The 19,989-nt window shown below is 35.8% G+C and overlaps 1 protein-coding gene across 1 annotated transcript in view; it reads left to right on the top strand.

The window, feature by feature from the left end:
* The first annotated feature begins 518 nt into the window (after positions 1 to 518).
* Positions 519 to 19,989, top strand: part of LOC120634559 — a 61,617-nt gene continuing 42,146 nt past the window's right edge. Inside the window, exon 1 of the mRNA XM_039905257.1 lies at positions 519 to 693. The gene's annotated coding sequence lies outside the window, so the exon portion shown is untranslated. The remainder of the gene's footprint in view (positions 694 to 19,989) is intronic.

The following is a 19,989-nucleotide window of genomic DNA, read 5'->3' as shown; positions in this document are numbered from 1 at the left end:
TCAAATAGCCATTTGAAATGACACTTCGACTTGTTATGAACAAAATAAGTGGAATATTTTAAGTAAATAAATATCAGAATGCAGAGATATGTTCGATCTTAAAGAATCGATTAAGTAAAAATGTCAAAGATATCATACCTATAATTGAATAATCAGTAGGACTTCGATAAAATATAATTTAAATCAGTAACATCTTTGTCATAAAGCAAATAAATTTGTCTTACATTTCACTTCGCGAATGTGATTACAACCGCTCTGGATCGCAATACGTGCCAACGAGCATTTTTAAATATTTGACCTATTTTTAGTCACTGGCCACTGCTAATAATAATAAATATAGGTAACGTGAAACTCTCAGCTGGCGAAGAAATCGTGAATGCAAATCGGGAACTCCATATTGTGCAGTGGCAACTTTATTAGGAACAGAATGTAGTGCTGATACAGCCTATAATTTTTGTAATTTATTTATGTTCGTGGTATAAGTTGTAAAACTTTACTCTATTTAAATTTACTACTCTCTTTTTCAAAAATTAAAATAAAAAGTTTCAGTTTGACATTTATAATACGGGGTAAAAACTTGCAACACCCAATTCGAAAGTTTGACAGATCGCGGTTGAAAAGTGTACGCAGTGAACGTGTGTGAAGTTTAAAACTAAGTTTAAATTTTATGTAGTGATTTATTTTATGAAAAATGTAAGTTTTTGACATAAACATTATAATATTTTAATTAGATTATAAGTTTTAAAATACTTGTTTGCGAAAGGGGTTACTTAGAGCCGTTGTTACTGGCCGCTTTCCCGGAAATGTCTGGATAAGTAGGACTGAAAAAAAATTAAATAAAAAGCTTTGTGCGCGTATCATCTGTTGCATTCCATATGCATTGCGTGGTCTTTGCCGAAAGTGCATTCTTTATGATCGTCGTTTTGGAATTGGCGCGAATAATATTTGTTTTGAGTAAGACTTGCGACTGATTCTTAAAATAGCTTAAATGAGAGGGATTATCTCAAACATGTAAATGATGATAGATTCGTGTTAGTAGGTGAGGGTTAGCATACCTGATGGAAATAAGCTTTTGTTTTACCTTAGCCTAGTTCTTTTTTAAGTGAGAAAGTGTTCTAATTTTAAAATTACATCATCATACTTTTTTTAGAAATCTTATTTTGTTTGTTAATGTTTTAGTAATATCAGTTTAGATTTGAAATTATTGTTCTTAATAAAGTTCATTAATAAAATTCCGATTAGAATCTTATTCTGATTCATATATTTTTTTTACTACTGCATCATATTATAATATTATTAGGTAAATATATTTCTTAGAGATCCTCTAATCAAGAATCGTACCTAATAACTGAACCAAAGATTGAAATTCTTTAAAACTTTAGTCTCTTATTCTTAACAATCATCCCTCTATTTTTTCATGTGTAAATAATTTTGGTAAGTAACTTTGATTTGTAAAAAATCTTTTTGTATTAACATCTATATATTAAATGTTAAGCAAAAACTTTGCACAGATAGTATATATCGAGAAAGAGTGCTAATATATATTTTTTAATTATGAATTGAAAAGACATTAAATAATTTAAAAAAACATTAGACATACTAAAATTTATGTCACTTTTGACAGTTTTTTTAGTCACGTTTGTATACTTTTTTTGATTTATGGCTTTTTGTACTGCAAAACAGTACTTTGTCTGTGTCATGTAGCTTAATATGTTACTATTGTAACCAAGTATTTGACACATAGGTACTCTTTTTCAATGATTTTTTTTGATTATATAATTTGTTTGTGAAAAACAGGTAGATTGACTGTGTTGCCATAGCAAAATCGTTGATTAAAAGAAGAATCGTCTTTGACAAGACTTTAACCTTAAAAATGGTCATAATATAATTTAAATTAATTAGGGACCAATTTTACCAGTGGGCTACCAGTTAATATAAACATTTGCTTTCCTAATAAGAAGAATATAGTAATTGTTTTCTTGCATGTTTTGCAAATCTAACTATATTGTTATTTTTTAATTTAAAATGAAGTCAAAGTCAAAAATATCTTTATTCAAGTAGGCCCATAGGTGGCACTTTTGATGCGTACATAAGAATTACCACATTTGTAAACTTAAAACTAAAGCTACGAGGGTTCCAAATGCGTCCTGGTCTAAGAAGCCCACAACAAACTTAGCCGGGTGTTTTTTTTTGTTATCACCATCTCACAATGTCATTTTAAATTATTAGAAGAGCAACCTGGTTAGAGCAATAATTTACACCCAAGTTTTTTTATCGATTACGTAGTCCTTTATACTATAATAGGACTTTTCTATAAGCTTACGTTTAATACAAACTTTGAACTTTTTAAGAGACATCTCCAAGATGTCAATTGGTAGTTTATTGTAGAATTGTATGCAATTTCCTTTAAACGAATTATGAATTTTATGTTACCTAGTATATTGCACTGTAAGTTTATTCTTACTTCTAATGTTTAAATTATTGCAGTCATATATTTTCTTAAATTTAGAAATGTTTTTATGAACGTACATTAAATTTTCAAATATGTACTGACTATACACTGTCATTATTTTAAAATCTTTAAATATATCTCTTAATGGCTCTCTCGGACCCATTTTGTAGATCAAACAAACAGCCCTCTTCTGCATCACGAAAATAGTGCTAATATCAGCAGCATTACCCCAAAGTAAAATATACCAGTCTAGCAGTTTCTACGTCGGTCATATGGCATATCTTCTTTACCACATAGGCAGCAGAACTAAGCCTGTTCGATAAATTATTTACATGAGGGCCCCATTGAAGTTTAGAATCTAACATTATTCCTAGAAAAACTGTTGTATCCTCCAGTTTCAGTTCCTCATAAATATATAATTAATAAAAACAAACATTTTATTTATAGAACACCCCTGATATTTTTTTTTATCATTCGTTTTTTTAGCACTTTTAAAATGTAACAACAAAAAGTATGTTAACATTACTAGACAAGTTAAAAAAAATGGATTATTTATTAAATTTGTTCAGTCATTTATCAGTCAACCGTCAACCTGTTAACAATAATAATTTTATTTTCAAACCCTCTGTTGTGAGCATTGTGGTCTCGACAGTGGGAGGTCCCAGGTTCAATCCCTTGCAGGGACAATTTGGTAATTAATATTTTCTGAATTTCTTTAGTTTGGTTGGGTCAAACTTAGGCTGAGGCTAGATACGACTATTGACAGAGATGTGCCAGAAAGCATTTAGCAGTTGGATAAAATACCACATAGAACTTGGAGTATAGCTAATTCTCTAACAGGCTTGTTCGCTACGTACCATCTTGGACCATTACTTACATACTAGGGAAGATTGCAGTCAAGGGCTAACTTGTGAAAAATAATTTATTTATGCGGGATTCAAGATCTACCAGGCTGGCCAAGTGCGGATTGGTAGACTTCACGACCCCTTGACAACTCGAACTTTTAGGCATGCAGGCTTCCCCACGATGTTTTCCTTCACCGTTTAAGTAAGTGATACTTTAATCCAAACGCCCTTTGTAGTAGCTGTTGCCCTCAGGCCAAAGTCAGCTGTAAATAACACATCCTTGCACCAGGCCGGAACTTTGAGTATGTGCTGTAATCCCACCTATGACACGGTAGATTGGTTCCGCGTTATAGGAAAGCGCGTTGTAGGAATAGGTATTCCCGTATTACGCGTTTTACGCGTTACCTATAAATTATTCACGTTTAACTTTCCTCGCTAAAGGGGGTTTAAATCGAATATTAAGAAAAAACCATATCATAACGAAATAAGGTCGTTTTATTAAACTAAGAACATTTTAAATAAAAAAAAATATAAATAAATATCTTATATATATATTTCTTGTGTGTATGTCACTGAACTCCTCCTAGACGGCTGGACCGATTTGAATTAATTTTTTGGTATACATTGTGGCACCCTGGATGGTTTAGATTCACAAATTAGCCCGACAGATGGCGCTAGGATCCGCTAGTAAATTATAAATTTCACAGTAAAGAAATATAACGTGGGAAAGCCCGCTATATATGGGGGCTTCAAATCGCGTTATTTGAAAATGCGTTGTATACATGGATTACTGTATATGATGTTTGTAGTAGAACTTTTTGTGACAGAGCTCGTCAGCGGAAGTAGTTCCGACCGGCATGCTTATTTCTGACGTCAAGTAGCATTGCTATGTTCCGGTCAAAAACGTTGATGCTGGCGTAATTACGGGCATCCACCTACCTATGCCTCAGTCCTCAGGCAGGACATGTTCCTTGCATACCCAGCTAAGTGAGGCTCTGTTTAAAGGCAATGATTTCCACTTGCCATCAAGTGGGCCATCAGCTTAGTCCGTCAATTATTACTATAAACAGTTTCTGAGTTTCTTGCCGGCTCTTCACGGTAGAATCTGCTTTCCGAACCGGTGGTAGAGTCACTACAAACATACATACTTGACGTTTCAAAAGTGCTTATAAAGTAGGCCTACTTGAAATAAATGAATTAGAATTTGAAACAAATATATAAGAGACCAAAAACAGTGCAAGAATTGGTAATCCTACTTCAAGTTGGTTAAGAAGGATAATTAGTGTGCATCACTGAGTGAAGGTGTACTGAGTGACAGATAACATATCATTAGTAAAGTAAATAAGTACATTCCTTGGATTACTTCCAACTTTGCTGATAATGGTAATATAGTTTTGTTAGGCTATAGAAATTGGGTAATTTATGTTAACCAGTCAATATTAGTTTATTTTTAACTGGCGGAATTCCCACGGAATGAGGAAATCCGTGAAACACCAGTGTTACCGACATAGCTCAACGAGTCGCGAAGCTGATGTGGGCAATGGGCGGAGCAATATCAAAGTCAAAAATATCTTTATTCAAGTAGGCTTAGGTGGGACTTTTGATGAGAATTACACGGTATGAATGAATGAATGAATACACTTTTATTGTACACCACATAAACATAACAAATTAAAAGTAAAAATTTAACAAAAGGTATACAATTTGGCGGCCTTATCGCTACATAGCGATCTCTTCCAGGCAACCAAAGGCGTTAAAAACAGCTCAAGAAGAGAGGTAGGTGGTGCATTTTACTGTACTGTGTTGCAAATAAACATGCATAAACCTATATATACAAATATAATATGTAAATATAACAAACTTACAATAAAATATATAGATAGTGATGATAATTAATATATACCTATATAATTAATATCAATAATAAATAAATATATACAATATTGTCAAACCACAAATAAAACAGAAGGGAATAGGCAAGTTAAAGATCCGCACATGCAGACAAAAAATGATCTTTGACAAGTTTTTTAAAAATGGTAATAGACTGTGCCTCTCGGATTTCAAGAGGCAAGGCATTCCAAAGCTTAACAGCCTGAACAGTGAAAGATCGGTGGAAGAAACGGTATTGAGATGAAGGCGATATTTATACTACGAGGGTTCCAAACGCGTCCTGGTCTAAGAAGAAGCCCACAACAAAATTAGCCAGGTGTTTTTTTATATTGTTTTTAGCATATAACTCTGAGAACCGATGGACGTTAGGGTCCCAAGGAGCCGGAATGGCAACTTCGCACAGGTGAACAAAGTGTTGGTAGACCCCGACAAGATGGTCAGTCGAGTCTCAGGGACCCGCTGGAACAAAACGGCACAAGACCGTAGTATTTGGAACTCCCTACAAAATACCTATGTCCAGCAGTGGACGTCAATCGGTTGATATGCTGATGAATTTATGTTATGTAGAACGTATTATTGACGCAATTTTTCTCGCAACGAAAATTCTAAGGTTTGTAAAAAATACGCCAAAATCAAATCCACCTAAATTCAGCTGGACCCCGTTCGCATAGGAACGTAGTTAGATCAGATAATTAGATCCGATTTTGCTGTACCGAATTAAACTTAAAACTGAATTTGTTCCGTAGAAATTAATGAAATAAATGCTATATTAAATAATTATATTATATATATAATGGATTGAAAAGGTTTCGCTGATATAATCGTGATTTCGCGTCTATATATATTTCTTGAGCCTATGTCTTTTTTATGTTTGTCCTGAGTCAGTGACACTGCAGTCACTAAATCATATTTAGGCAAGACAATATACTTTGTATTTTTTTTTTAACAAACTCTATTGCTGATAAAGTGCTTGAAAGGATTAGACGATACCTGCTGAAATCTCAGTTTCAAATTCAATTCATTTATTTCAAGTAGGCCTACTTTATAAGCACTTTTGAAACGTCAAGTATGTATGTTTGTGTGACTCTACCACCGGTTCGGAAAGCAGATTCTACCGAGAAGAGCCGGCAAGAAACTCAGTAGTTGCTCTTTTCCAACATCAACATTTAAAATCATTTTGCTATCTTGCGGGAGATGAGAGCGAGGCTGGCTGCTTCCATTCTACCTTGTCATTGAGGAATTCATCAAATGTATAGTAACCTCGCTGTACTAGATGCGTTTTTACACATTTTTTAAATGTATGCATTGGTAGGTCAAGAATTTCCTTAGGAATCATGTTGTAAAAGCGTATACTCAACCCCACAAAGGAGTTCTGCACCTTTCTCAGACGATATGCAGGTATCACTAATTTATGACCGTTTCACGATTCGCGTGATCCAAGTTTATATATTGATCGTACGGCTTTGAGACCTTATCGTCTTGTTCTTAAAGTTTGGAATATATATGTATGATAGTTATAAACACTCCTCTTGAATCACTATCTGTTATGAAAATCCGCATCAAAATCCGTTGCGTAACTTTCAATATATATTGGAAAAGAGAGACAGCGGGTAGCGACTAATCATATATATTGGAATAGAGAGACAGCAGGTAGCGACTTTGTTTTATACGAAGCGTATGCAGATACCTTCAAACACTCTTTGCAAGAAATATAACGTTTTGTTTAAACTTCAAGTCAAGCGTTAAACTATTTTTCGGGTTTTGCGAACCTCACCATATGGTATTTTAATTTATACATACATAGTGCTTTTTGAGTAAAATAATAAATCAAAAAATGTTTTTTTTATGTAGACCATTACATCATCACAGGCACTTATGAAGCGTTCATACATTTAACATGTTAACACTAATGTTAGTTGATGGTGATCACTGCATTCGTTAACTTAAAACAAAGCTAGGAGACTTAAAACTAAACCTAGGAGACTTAAAACTAAAGCGGAGGAGGAGGAGTCTAAACAAAATTGATACTTTCACATCCCAAAATAAGCAAGTGCGAAAACATTAAGACTGTTTCGAATGTTAAATAAACTATAGCAAGTTGGCAAGAGAATTAATGGCTACCGATTTGGGTGAGATTCAAATTGTAAGAACTCCAGTGTATATTTCGTTCATGTTGAGTGAATTTTCCGTAGCTTTGAAATCGTGTTTAAATATAGTTATTGCGTGTTTTCTTTTTTTTTTTGTTATACCTACTTAGCTTCTCCGCCTTGACCATGATTTGATAGTTTTTCGACTCGGTCTTCTGACCCAGTATTTACGAGCATCTTTCTATCACAGGAAGTTCATCTGAATGAGAACGGCATTTCAACCAGGCTATGTTCACTCGATACCTATATCCCTATATGCATGGGCGTACCCATGGGAGGCAGGGGAGGGCAGCTGCCCTTCCATTTTTTTTTTTCTCTTTGGCGTGGTGGAAAAGTTTTATTGCTACCCTCGGACCCTTGGGCAGGACCACATGCCCCTCTTGTTAGCTTTGTTAGACCTAGGGAACCTGTTGTATACCTCCCGGACGTGGCTGGCCCTCCCTGGAAATCTCGTAGAAAATTTATGAGTTCGCTTGGTCACTAATCAAAGTATAAACGCGGATATTTGCTAAGTTCTGAAGAAACCGAAAATGCATGTTGCAATTGCCATATAAAAACCGAGCACTGAGAAAGCGCTACATACAGTCACCGTGGCGCGCAAATTATAGATAGATACTTTTATAAGCAGGATTTGCAGCTGTTTGGTTTTCTCTTTGGTTTGCTCAACACAGTTTACTTATATCTATCTCTCTCTGTTTCATGTACATGTCTGTGATTAGTTTGTATAAAAAAACAACTAAGACCAAAAAAAAACTAACTTGCCCCATATAAACATAATTATGAAGAATGAATAGAATTAAGAAGAGACAGAACCCTCATTCACCCATTATTGCATGCAGTGCATTGTGACCAACCGTGAAAACGCCCCACGCACGTCTCACTTCACACCCGCGGAATGTTGCTATCTCACAATTTTTTCTAATTTCTACTATTTTAAACGTTTAGAACATTAGAGGTAAAATAATTTCTGTCAACTGCTAAATGGTATGGAGTAACTAACCGCCTGTTATACACTAACACTAACGTACGTAACACTACTAAATTGGAGTGGTTCTTGATGCTGCAATATTAGTTGTGTACACGGATTCTACATGTTCATAATTCTGTGCATATATATATACACAGAGCAGTTATTTCGGTAGTTATTGTCGTCGGTAAGGCAATTGGATCGATTGGTGGCCGCGATTCAATTAGGTCTGTAAACATTAATACATCACAATCAATACTGTTTGTTATTGCATATATCACTATTATAAGTAATTATATCATTTGGTACTTATGCTTGGGTTAGGTTAGCTTAGCAGTGGGAAGCGGGTATAGCCTAGTGGAGAGGACTTCGACTTCACTTTTGTGGGCCAAGTTCGAATCCCAGCACGCACCTCTAACTTTTCCAAGTGCGTTTTAAGTAATTAAAATATTACTTGCTTCAACGGTTAAAAAATAATCTTAATTATAAATTTTAATTTTAATTTAATATTACTAATCAATCTGTTTAATAGCTTAATTCATATTATTATTTTTAATAATCTATAGTTAAATACTTATTTAAGTTTTAATTTTTTTTTTCAATTGTGACCGGAGATAACAACGATAATGCTGCATACACCTATAATTGATTATTGTAATTGTACTAGACAGAATTTGTAATTCTAACACATATTTTTTTTTGAATGTAGTTACAATTAATTGCTGGTGTGTCTTATGAATAAATAAATAAACGGTGAAGGAAAAACATCGTGAGGTAACTGTTTTTAACTGTAACATGTCTGAGAGTTTTCCATAGTGTTCTAAAAGGTGTGGAGTCCACCAATCCGCATTAGGCCAGCGTGGTGGACTACGCCCTAACCCCTTCTCATTGTCGTAGGAGCCCCGTGCCCTGTATTGTCAAAGTCAAAAATATCTTTATTCAAGTAGGCCCATAGGTGGCACTTTTGATGCGTACATAAGAATTACACGGTAGTGAGATGATGGCGATAACCACATTCGTAAACTTAAAACTAAAGCTACGAGGGTTCCAAACGCGTCCTGGTCTAAGAAGAAGCCCACAACAAACTTAGCCGGGTGTTTTTTTTTGTTATCACCATCTCACAATGTCATTTTAAATGATTAGAAGAGCAACAATTTACACCCAAGCTTTTTTATCGTTTACGTAGTCCTTTATACTATAATAGGACTTTTCTATAAGCTTACGTTTAATACAAACTTGGAACTTTTTAAGAGACATCTCCAAGATGTCAATTGGTAGTTCATTGTAGAATTGTATGCAATTTCCTTTAAACGAATTACGAATTTTATGTAACCTAGTATATTGCACTGTAAGCTTATTCTTAATTCTAATGTTTAAATTATTGCAGTCACATTTTCTCTTAAATTTAGAAATGTTTTTATGAACGTCGGTCGGTAATGAGTTTATATTAACACCTAAATAAGTATTTGAAGAGAGTTTTTGAGTTGATATCGAGCACTGAGCAAGCGCTACAGTCACCGCGGCGTAAATGACGGTCACATTTAATTTTATCAGTAAAGCATGATTTTCGGCTGTTTTCATCTGTATACTATTGAAATCTTTGGTTCGCTCAACACGTTTACTTATATACGGGAGCTATGGTGATACGCTCGACCGTAACAATAGGAGGATCTTGCTCCGAGCGCGCGATCGTGCTCGGGGACCGAGGTCCGAACATTAATTTTTGAAAGTTGTATATGTAGGCATTCTTCGTGAACACTTCGCGAACGCGATGCAGGATTTTTGTGGCGCCATCTAGTTCTTTAATGTGGAGACCGCTACACTTATATTAAATATTAACATAATTAAGAAGAATGAATAGAGTTAAGAAAAGACGTTCGTTCAGTCATTATTGTATATGTCCAAAAACAGGGACAACGGCCCGCGCACGTCTCACTTCACACACGCGGAATGTTGGATGAAATTCGCATTGGGCTAGCGTGGTGGACTACGGCCTTAACCCCTTCTCATTGTTGTAGGAAACCCGTGCCCTGTATTGGGTCGGTAATGAGTTTATATTAACACCTAAATAAGTATTTGAAGAGAGTGTTTGAGTTCATATCGGTTAATTATCCGTGTAAGTAAATGTTGTACACTACAGAGCACGGCTCCTCTCAGATTGAGGAGGGCTTAGGCCGTTCCACCACGCCGGTCTATTGTGGATTGCTAGACTTCACAAGCCTTTTGAGCAAGCTATGGAGACCTCCCAGGCTTGCAGATTTCCGCACGATATTTTCCTTGACGATTAACAAATGTGATATTTAATTGTATAAATAAAAACGCACGAAACTGTACAAAGTCACAGGTGCCTGCAGGGAACTCGGCAGGGTCATTACGAATCTCGCGACAGGCTTGCGACCAGTGGCGTGCACTTCATAAATGCACAAAAGCACTGCATACCCTAAAAAAATACAGGGTTTAGGGTATGCAGTGTTTTTGTTACTCATAAAGGGGAAGGATTTTTCCATTTTATGCCATTTTCCTTCTTTATGCATACCCTGGTCAAAAACCCTGTGCACACCACTGCTTGCGACAGGGGAAAATCTTGCAATCACTGCTGTCAAACGTCACTTTTGTTTATTTATTGTATGGAAAAGTGACGTTCGACAGCAGTGATTGCAAGATTTACGCCTGTCGCAAGCAGGGTTGCCAGATCGATTCTTCCCGTTATCGGGATTAAAAACCGATTTTTCGGGATTTTAGGGCTTTGGTACGGGAGAAATAAAAAAATAAGTAAATAACATTAATTATACATAATATATTAAGTAAACAAACATATTTTTGCATTGCACTGTAGATATAAGTAAAAAAAACATAGTAGTTATTTGTGACACATGAGATAAGAACCGAATGAGCATGTTAATAACTGTTTTTGTTCTTGCCATAAGTATTTGTCATTTTTTTTTGTGTGTTTACAAGTTTCGTTTGACGAAAATGTGAACTTAAAATTATCAAACTTGTTTTGCGGGAGATTATTTGCTTTGTCGGGAGTCGGGAGGACATAACAAATATTAGTAGGCAAGACTTTTACGCACAAGAACACAAAAATCGGATTATACTTTAGCCATAGTGTTCAATGGAAATATCAGCGACGTTTAGGAATAATCCTAAGGAAGCTTTAAAGTTAATTGAATCATACTTTCACCGTTAATTCAATTTCTATATCACGCTATCGTTTAACGTCCATAAAGAAAACTGTCATGCCTGTTACTACGTGATTATCGTTTGTACAAAAAGCAGTTATTTCCACTACGTTGGTATACTGAACTCAAATCTAGTGAATTTGTGGATCAAAACTTCTTTTGCGTCTTAGCCCACGCACGAGAGAACTCCTATTTTAAAATAAGACAGTTGGATGTTTGCGAACAGTTCGTCGAAAGATTTTTATCGAAATCTTAAGCTCGAAGAATATTTAAGATAATTTCTAGCAAATCAATTACGCTCGTACTAATACAATTGTTTACTTTTTTTTATTACCTTGTTGCACGTTTTCTTATTGTGACGTCGCTAATTGCAGATCTTCCCTCCGATAAAGTTAACACCCTAATTCAAATGTGTAATAAAATAACCCTGCGCCTAATGTCTTGCCGGTCTGCCATCCCATTGTCCTATAAGGGTGAGGTAATAGAGAGTGCACTTTTAACTAGTGGGTGGCTTCGGCTGTGGCTAGTTACCACCCTAACGACAATGACGTGTCGCTAAGCGATTTAGCGTTCCGTTATGATGTCGCATAGTAACCCATTTCACCCATACTCCCTAACAGGTTAGCCCACTACCCTCTTAGACTGCATCGTCACTTACCACCAGGGGAGATTGCAGTCAAGGGCTAGCTTGAAGTGGAATTTAAAAAGCTGTGTTTGCGCTCACTTGTGCATCATCTAGATTCCGTGTAGTTCGAAAGTCTCACAGGGGATTGACCGTTAAAACTGTATTATATATCACTAGCTCTTTGGAACAATACATTTTTGAATAACACAGTTACTATCGTATGACGAGCTATTGAGTCATTGGATGTATTGAGGAACGTGTTCTAAATCACAACAAAACGATCATCATTTCAAACGTAAAATATAGTGTTGCTAAGCCATTGGTACTTCTGTAAAAAAGGATAAAGAGGTCACGGGGTAGTCCGTCATAAGCGGCGGATTGCATGTGTCCATAAACGTCCATTGCCGGCGATTTCGAAGATCATATATGTACATACATATATATCTTGCGCGTTTTCACATGCATGCTACACTCGCGTAAGTTCTCCACGAGTTGTTTCCAGTTTGATTGAAGTTTATATACCGTTTCAATCGAAAAAGGGATTTTCCAAATCGGTTATTAAATGACGGAGTTATGAAGGAACATATTTAAAAACAATATAACCGAATTGAGAAGCTCCTCCTTTTTTTAAATCAGTTTAAAATATAACCTAGACGGGAGTTTATACGTACGTTTATAAGTAAGGTACAGTCAGGATTCAAAATTCAAAAAATTAAAATTCATTTATTTCAAGTAGGCTTAACTTTGAAACGTCAAGTATATCTGTTTGTCGTGTCTACCACCGGTTCGGAAGTAAGATTCAACCGAGAAGAAGGATTCAAACTTTATATCGTCGCGGAAGCTAACTGCGAGAGTAGCTTTGCGCAGGTAGTCAACTATACCGCCACGCTGATTGGCTGAAACTGAATTCTGTGCTCGGAAACGAAGTTCGAGAAGTCATAGGTTTGAATCGTACAAATCGTACAATACGTCCACCCCGTAGCATAGATAATATATTAATGCGGTATTGAAGCTACCGAGACACTCACACAGGCAAGAACCGACGTGGCCCCAAAGCTATTCTCGCAGGATTTTAGTCGGGGTACTACAATGTGTAAGCTTGCTGTTTTGCACATGTTCGTAGTTCCCATACTACTTTAATATATTTACTGTGCCCGTAGTTAGAGCAAGTAAAACCGCGGGGAACAGCTAGTATATAGCATATAGGTTTAATATATAATAATATATATCAAGGTTTTCTTTTATAATATTTCGTTATAAAACATTACTAGGTCTTGAAAGCGAATCTATTTTAATTTTTTAGATGCTTACCTACTACCATCTATATACTATATGTATATACTATCTTGAGTAAGTAGGTACCTAAAGGTATTTTGTTCCACGCTTTAAAGAAACAATGTCAAAAACTTGTATGATTAACTTATGATTCATCCTTGGGCCCGTCATCGAATGTTGTGATAACGTAAACCTTTGTTAACTTTGGCCACAGACTAAATGAAAAAGATGGATTTATCCGTTGTAGTCTTTACTTGGTTTTTTTTCTGAATACGTTTATACACTATTATTATTATTTAACTCTTTATTTGTACACATAACGAAATAAGGTCGTTTTATTAAACTAAGAACATTTTAAATAAAAAAAAATATAAATAAATATCTTATATATATATTTCTTGTGTGTATGTCACTGAACTCCTCCTAGACGGCTGGACCGATTTGAATTAATTTTTTGGTATACGTTGTGGCACCCTGGATGGTTTAGATTCACAAATTAGCCCGACAGATGGCGCTAGGAACCGCTAGTAAATTATAAATTTCACAGTAAAGAAATATAACGTGGGAAAGCCCGCTATATATGGGGGCTTCAAATCGCGTTATTTGAAAATGCGTTGTATACATGGATTACTGTATATGATGTTTGTAGTAGAACTTTTTGTGACAGAGCTCGTCAGCGGAAGTAGTTCCGACCGGCATGCTTATTTCTGACGTCAAGTAGCATTGCTATGTTCCGGTCAAAAACGTTGATGCTGGCGTAATTACGGGCATCCACCTACCTATGCCTCAGTCCTCAGGCAGGACATGTTCCTTGCATACCCAGCTAAGTGAGGCTCTGTTTAAAGGCAATGATTTCCACTTGCCATCAAGTGGGCCATCAGCTTAGTCCGTCAATTATTACTATAAACAGTTTCTGAGTTTCTTGCCGGCTCTTCACGGTAGAATCTGCTTTCCGAACCGGTGGTAGAGTCACTACAAACATACATACTTGACGTTTCAAAAGTGCTTATAAAGTAGGCCTACTTGAAATAAATGAATTAGAATTTGAAACAAATATATAAGAGACCAAAAACAGTGCAAGAATTGGTAATCCTACTTCAAGTTGGTTAAGAAGGATAATTAGTGTGCATCACTGAGTGAAGGTGTACTGAGTGACAGATAACATATCATTAGTAAAGTAAATAAGTACATTCCTTGGATTACTTCCAACTTTGCTGATAATGGTAATATAGTTTTGTTAGGCTATAGAAATTGGGTAATTTATGTTAACCAGTCAATATTAGTTTATTTTTAACTGGCGGAATTCCCACGGAATGAGGAAATCCGTGAAACACCAGTGTTACCGACATAGCTCAACGAGTCGCGAAGCTGATGTGGGCAATGGGCGGAGCAATATCAAAGTCAAAAATATCTTTATTCAAGTAGGCTTAGGTGGGACTTTTGATGAGAATTACACGGTATGAATGAATGAATGAATACACTTTTATTGTACACCACATAAACATAACAAATTAAAAGTAAAAATTTAACAAAAGGTATACAATTTGGCGGCCTTATCGCTACATAGCGATCTCTTCCAGGCAACCAAAGGCGTTAAAAACAGCTCAAGAAGAGAGGTAGGTGGTGCATTTTACTGTACTGTGTTGCAAATAAACATGCATAAACCTATATATACAAATATAATATGTAAATATAACAAACTTACAATAAAATATATAGATAGTGATGATAATTAATATATACCTATATAATTAATATCAATAATAAATAAATATATACAATATTGTCAAACCACAAATAAAACAGAAGGGAATAGGCAAGTTAAAGATCCGCACATGCAGACAAAAAATGATCTTTGACAAGTTTTTTAAAAATGGTAATAGACTGTGCCTCTCGGATTTCAAGAGGCAAGGCATTCCAAAGCTTAACAGCCTGAACAGTGAAAGATGGGTGGAAGAAACGGTATTGAGATGAAGGCGATATTTATACTACGAGGGTTCCAAACGCGTCCTGGTCTAAGAAGAAGCCCACAACAAAATTAGCCAGGTGTTTTTTTATATTGTTTTTAGCATATAACTCTGAGAACCGATGGACGTTAGGGTCCCAAGGAGCTGGAATGGCAACTTCGCACAGGTGAACAAAGTGTTGGTAGACCCCGACGAGATGGTCAGTCGAGTCTCAGGGACCCGCTGGAACAAAACGGCACAAGACCGTAGTATTTGGAACTCCCTAAAAAATACCTATGTCCAGCAGTGGACGTCAATCGGTTGATATGCTGATGAATTTATGTTATGTAGAACGTATTATCGTACTTATTGACGCAATTTTTCTCGCAACGAAAATTCTAAGGTTTGTAAAAAATATGCCAAAATCAAATCCACCTTAATTCAGCTAGCTGCACTCCGTTCGCGTAGGAACGTAGTTAGATCAGATAATTAGATCCGATTTTGCTGTACCGAATTAAACTTAAAACTGAATTTGTTCCGTAGAAATTAATGAAATAAATGCTATATTAAATAATTATATTATATATATAATGGATTAAAAAGGTCTCGCTGATATAATCGTGATTTCGCGTCTATATATATTTCTTGAGCCTATGTCTTTTTTATGTTTGTCCTGAGTCAGTGACACTGCAGTTACTAAATCATATTTAGGCAAGACAATATACTTTGTATTTTTTTTAACAAACTCTATTGCTGATAAAGTGCTTGAAAGGATTAGACGATACCTGCTGAAATCTCAGTTTCAAATTCAATTCATTTATTTCAAGTAGGCCTACTTTATAAGCACTTTTGAAACGTCAAGTATGTATGTTTGTGTGACTCTACCACCGGTTCGGAAAGCAGATTCTACCGAGAAGAGCCGGCAAGAAACTCAGTAGTTGCTCTTTTCCAACATCAACATTTAAAATCATTTTGCTATCTTGCGGGAGATGAGAGCGAGGCTGGCTGCTTCCATTCTACCTTGTCATTGAGGAATTCATCAAATGTATAGTAACCTCGCTGTACTAGATGCGTTTTTACACATTTTTTAAATGTATGCATTGGTAGGTCAAGAATTTCCTTAGGAATCATGTTGTAAAAGCGTATACTCAACCCCACAAAGGAGTTCTGCACCTTTCGCAGACGATATGCAGGTATCACTAATTTATGACCGTTTCCCGATTCGCGTGATCCAAGTTTATATATTGATCGTACGGCTTTGAGACCTTATCGTCTTGTTCTTAAAGTTTGGAATATATATGTATGATAGTTATAAACACTCCTCTTGAATCACTATCTGTTATGAAAATCCGCATCAAAATCCGTTGCGTAACTTTCAATATATATTGGAAAAGAGAGACAGCGGGTAGCGACTAATCATATATATTGGAATAGAGAGACAGCAGGTAGCGACTTTGTTTTATACGAAGCGTATGCAGATACCTTCAAACACTCTTTGCAAGAAATATAACGTTTTGTTTAAACTTCAAGTCAAGCGTTAAACTATTTTTCGGGTTTTGCGAACCTCACCATATGGTATTTTAATTTATACATACATAGTGCTTTTTGAGTAAAATAATAAATCAAAAAATGTTTTATTTATGTAGACCATTACATCATCACAGGCACTTATGAAGCGTTCATACATTTAACATGTTAACACTAATGTTAGTTGATGGTGATCACTGCATTCGTTAACTTAAAACAAATCTAGGAGACTTAAAACTAAAGCTAGGAGACTTAAAACTAAACCTAGGAGACTTAAAACTAAAGCGGAGGAGGAGGAGTCTAAACAAAATTGATACTTTCACATCCCAAAATAAGCAAGTGCGAAAACATTAAGACTGTTTCGAATGTTAAATAAACTATAGCAAGTTGGCAAGAGAATTAATGGCTACCGATTTGGGTGAGATTCAAATTGTAAGAACTCCAGTGTATATTTCGTTCATGTTGAGTGAATTTTCCGTAGCTTTGAAATCGTGTTTAAATATAGTTATTGCGTGTTTTCTTTTTTTTTTTGTTATACCTACTTAGCTTCTCCGCCTTGACCATGATTTGATAGTTTTTCGACTCGGTCTTCTGACCCAGTATTTACGAGCATCTTTCTATCACAGGAAGTTCATCTGAATGAGAACGGCATTTCAACCAGGCTATGTTCACTCGATACCTATATCCCTATATGCATGGGCGTACCCATGGGAGGCAGGGGAGGGCAGCTGCCCTTCCATTTTTTTTTTTCTCTTTGGCGTGGTGGAAAAGTTTTATTGCTACCCTCGGACCCTTGGGCAGGACCACATGCCCCTCTTGTTAGCTTTGTTAGACCTAGGGAACCTGTTGTATACCTCCCGGACGTGGCTGGCCCTCCCTGGAAATCTCGTAGGAAATTTATGAGTTCGCTTGGTCACTAATCAAAGTATAAACGCGGATATTTGCTAAGTTCTGAAAAAACCGAAAATGCATGTTGCAATTGCCATATAAAAACCGAGCACTGAGAAAGCGCTACATACAGTCACCGTGGCGCGCAAATTATAGATAGATACTTTTATAAGCAGGATTTGCAGCTGTTTGGTTTTCTCTTTGGTTTGCTCAACACAGTTTACTTATATCTATCTCTCTCTGTTTCATGTACATGTCTGTGATTAGTTTGTATAAAAAAACAACTAAGACCAAAAAAAAACTAACTTGCCCCATATAAACATAATTATGAAGAATGAATAGAATTAAGAAGAGACAGAACCCTCATTCACCCATTATTGCATGCAGTGCATTGTGACCAACCGTGAAAACGCCCCACGCACGTCTCACTTCACACCCGCGGAATGTTGCTATCTCACAATTTTTTCTAATTTCTACTATTTTAAACGTTTAGAACATTAGAGGTAAAATAATTTCTGTCAACTGCTAAATGGTATGGAGTAACTAACCGCCTGTTATACACTAACACTAACGTACGTAACACTACTAAATTGGAGTGGTTCTTGATGCTGCAATATTAGTTGTGTACACGGATTCTACATGTTCATAATTCTGTGCATATATATATACACAGAGCAGTTATTTCGGTAGTTATTGTCGTCGGTAAGGCAATTGGATCGATTGGTGGCCGCGATTCAATTAGGTCTGTAAACATTAATACATCACAATCAATACTGTTTGTTATTGCATATATCACTATTATAAGTAATTATATCATTTGGTACTTATGCTTGGGTTAGGTTAGCTTAGCAGTGGGAAGCGGGTATAGCCTAGTGGAGAGGACTTCGACTTCACTTTTGTGGGCCAAGTTCGAATCCCAGCACGCACCTCTAACTTTTCCAAGTGCGTTTTAAGTAATTAAAATATTACTTGCTTCAACGGTTAAAAAATAATCTTAATTATAAATTTTAATTTTAATTTAATATTACTAATCAATCTGTTTAATAGCTTAATTCATATTATTATTTTTAATAATCTATAGTTAAATACTTATTTAAGTTTTAATTTTTTTTTTAAATTGTGACCGGAGATAACAACGATAATGCTGCATACACCTATAATTGATTATTGTAATTGTACTAGACAGAATTTGTAATTCTAACACATATTTTTTTTTGAATGTAGTTACAATTAATTGCTGGTGTGTCTTATGAATAAATAAATAAACGGTGAAGGAAAAACATCGTGAGGTAACTGTTTTTAACTGTAACATGTCTGAGAGTTTTCCATAGTGTTCTAAAAGGTGTGGAGTCCACCAATCCGCATTAGGCCAGCGTGGTGGACTACGCCCTAACCCCTTCTCATTGTCGTAGGAGCCCCGTGCCCTGTATTGTCAAAGTCAAAAATATCTTTATTCAAGTAGGCCCATAGGTGGCACTTTTGATGCGTACATAAGAATTACACGGTAGTGAGATGATGGCGATAACCACATTCGTAAACTTAAAACTAAAGCTACGAGGGTTCCAAACGCGTCCTGGTCTAAGAAGAAGCCCACAACAAACTTAGCCGGGTGTTTTTTTTTGTTATCACCATCTCACAATGTCATTTTAAATGATTAGAAGAGCAACAATTTACACCCAAGCTTTTTTATCGTTTACGTAGTCCTTTATACTATAATAGGACTTTTCTATAAGCTTACGTTTAATACAAACTTGGAACTTTTTAAGAGACATCTCCAAGATGTCAATTGGTAGTTCATTGTAGAATTGTATGCAATTTCCTTTAAACGAATTACGAATTTTATGTAACCTAGTATATTGCACTGTAAGCTTATTCTTAATTCTAATGTTTAAATTATTGCAGTCACATTTTCTCTTAAATTTAGAAATGTTTTTATGAACGTCGGTCGGTAATGAGTTTATATTAACACCTAAATAAGTATTTGAAGAGAGTTTTTGAGTTGATATCAAGCACTGAGCAAGCGCTACAGTCACCGCGGCGTAAATGACGGTCACATTTAATTTTATCAGTAAAGCATGATTTTCGGCTGTTTTCATCTGTATACTATTGAAATCTTTGGTTCGCTCAACACGTTTACTTATATACGGGAGCTATGGTGATACGCTCGACCGTAACAATAGGAGGATCTTGCTCCGAGCGCGCGATCGTGCTCGGGGACCGAGGTCCGAACATTAATTTTTGAAAG

Source organism: Pararge aegeria, chromosome 24, assembly GCF_905163445.1.
Source record: "Pararge aegeria chromosome 24, ilParAegt1.1, whole genome shotgun sequence".
NCBI lineage: Eukaryota > Metazoa > Arthropoda > Insecta > Lepidoptera > Nymphalidae > Pararge > Pararge aegeria.
The sequence above is the reverse complement of the archived record's forward strand: the minus strand, read 5'-3'. Positions and strand labels throughout refer to the sequence as shown.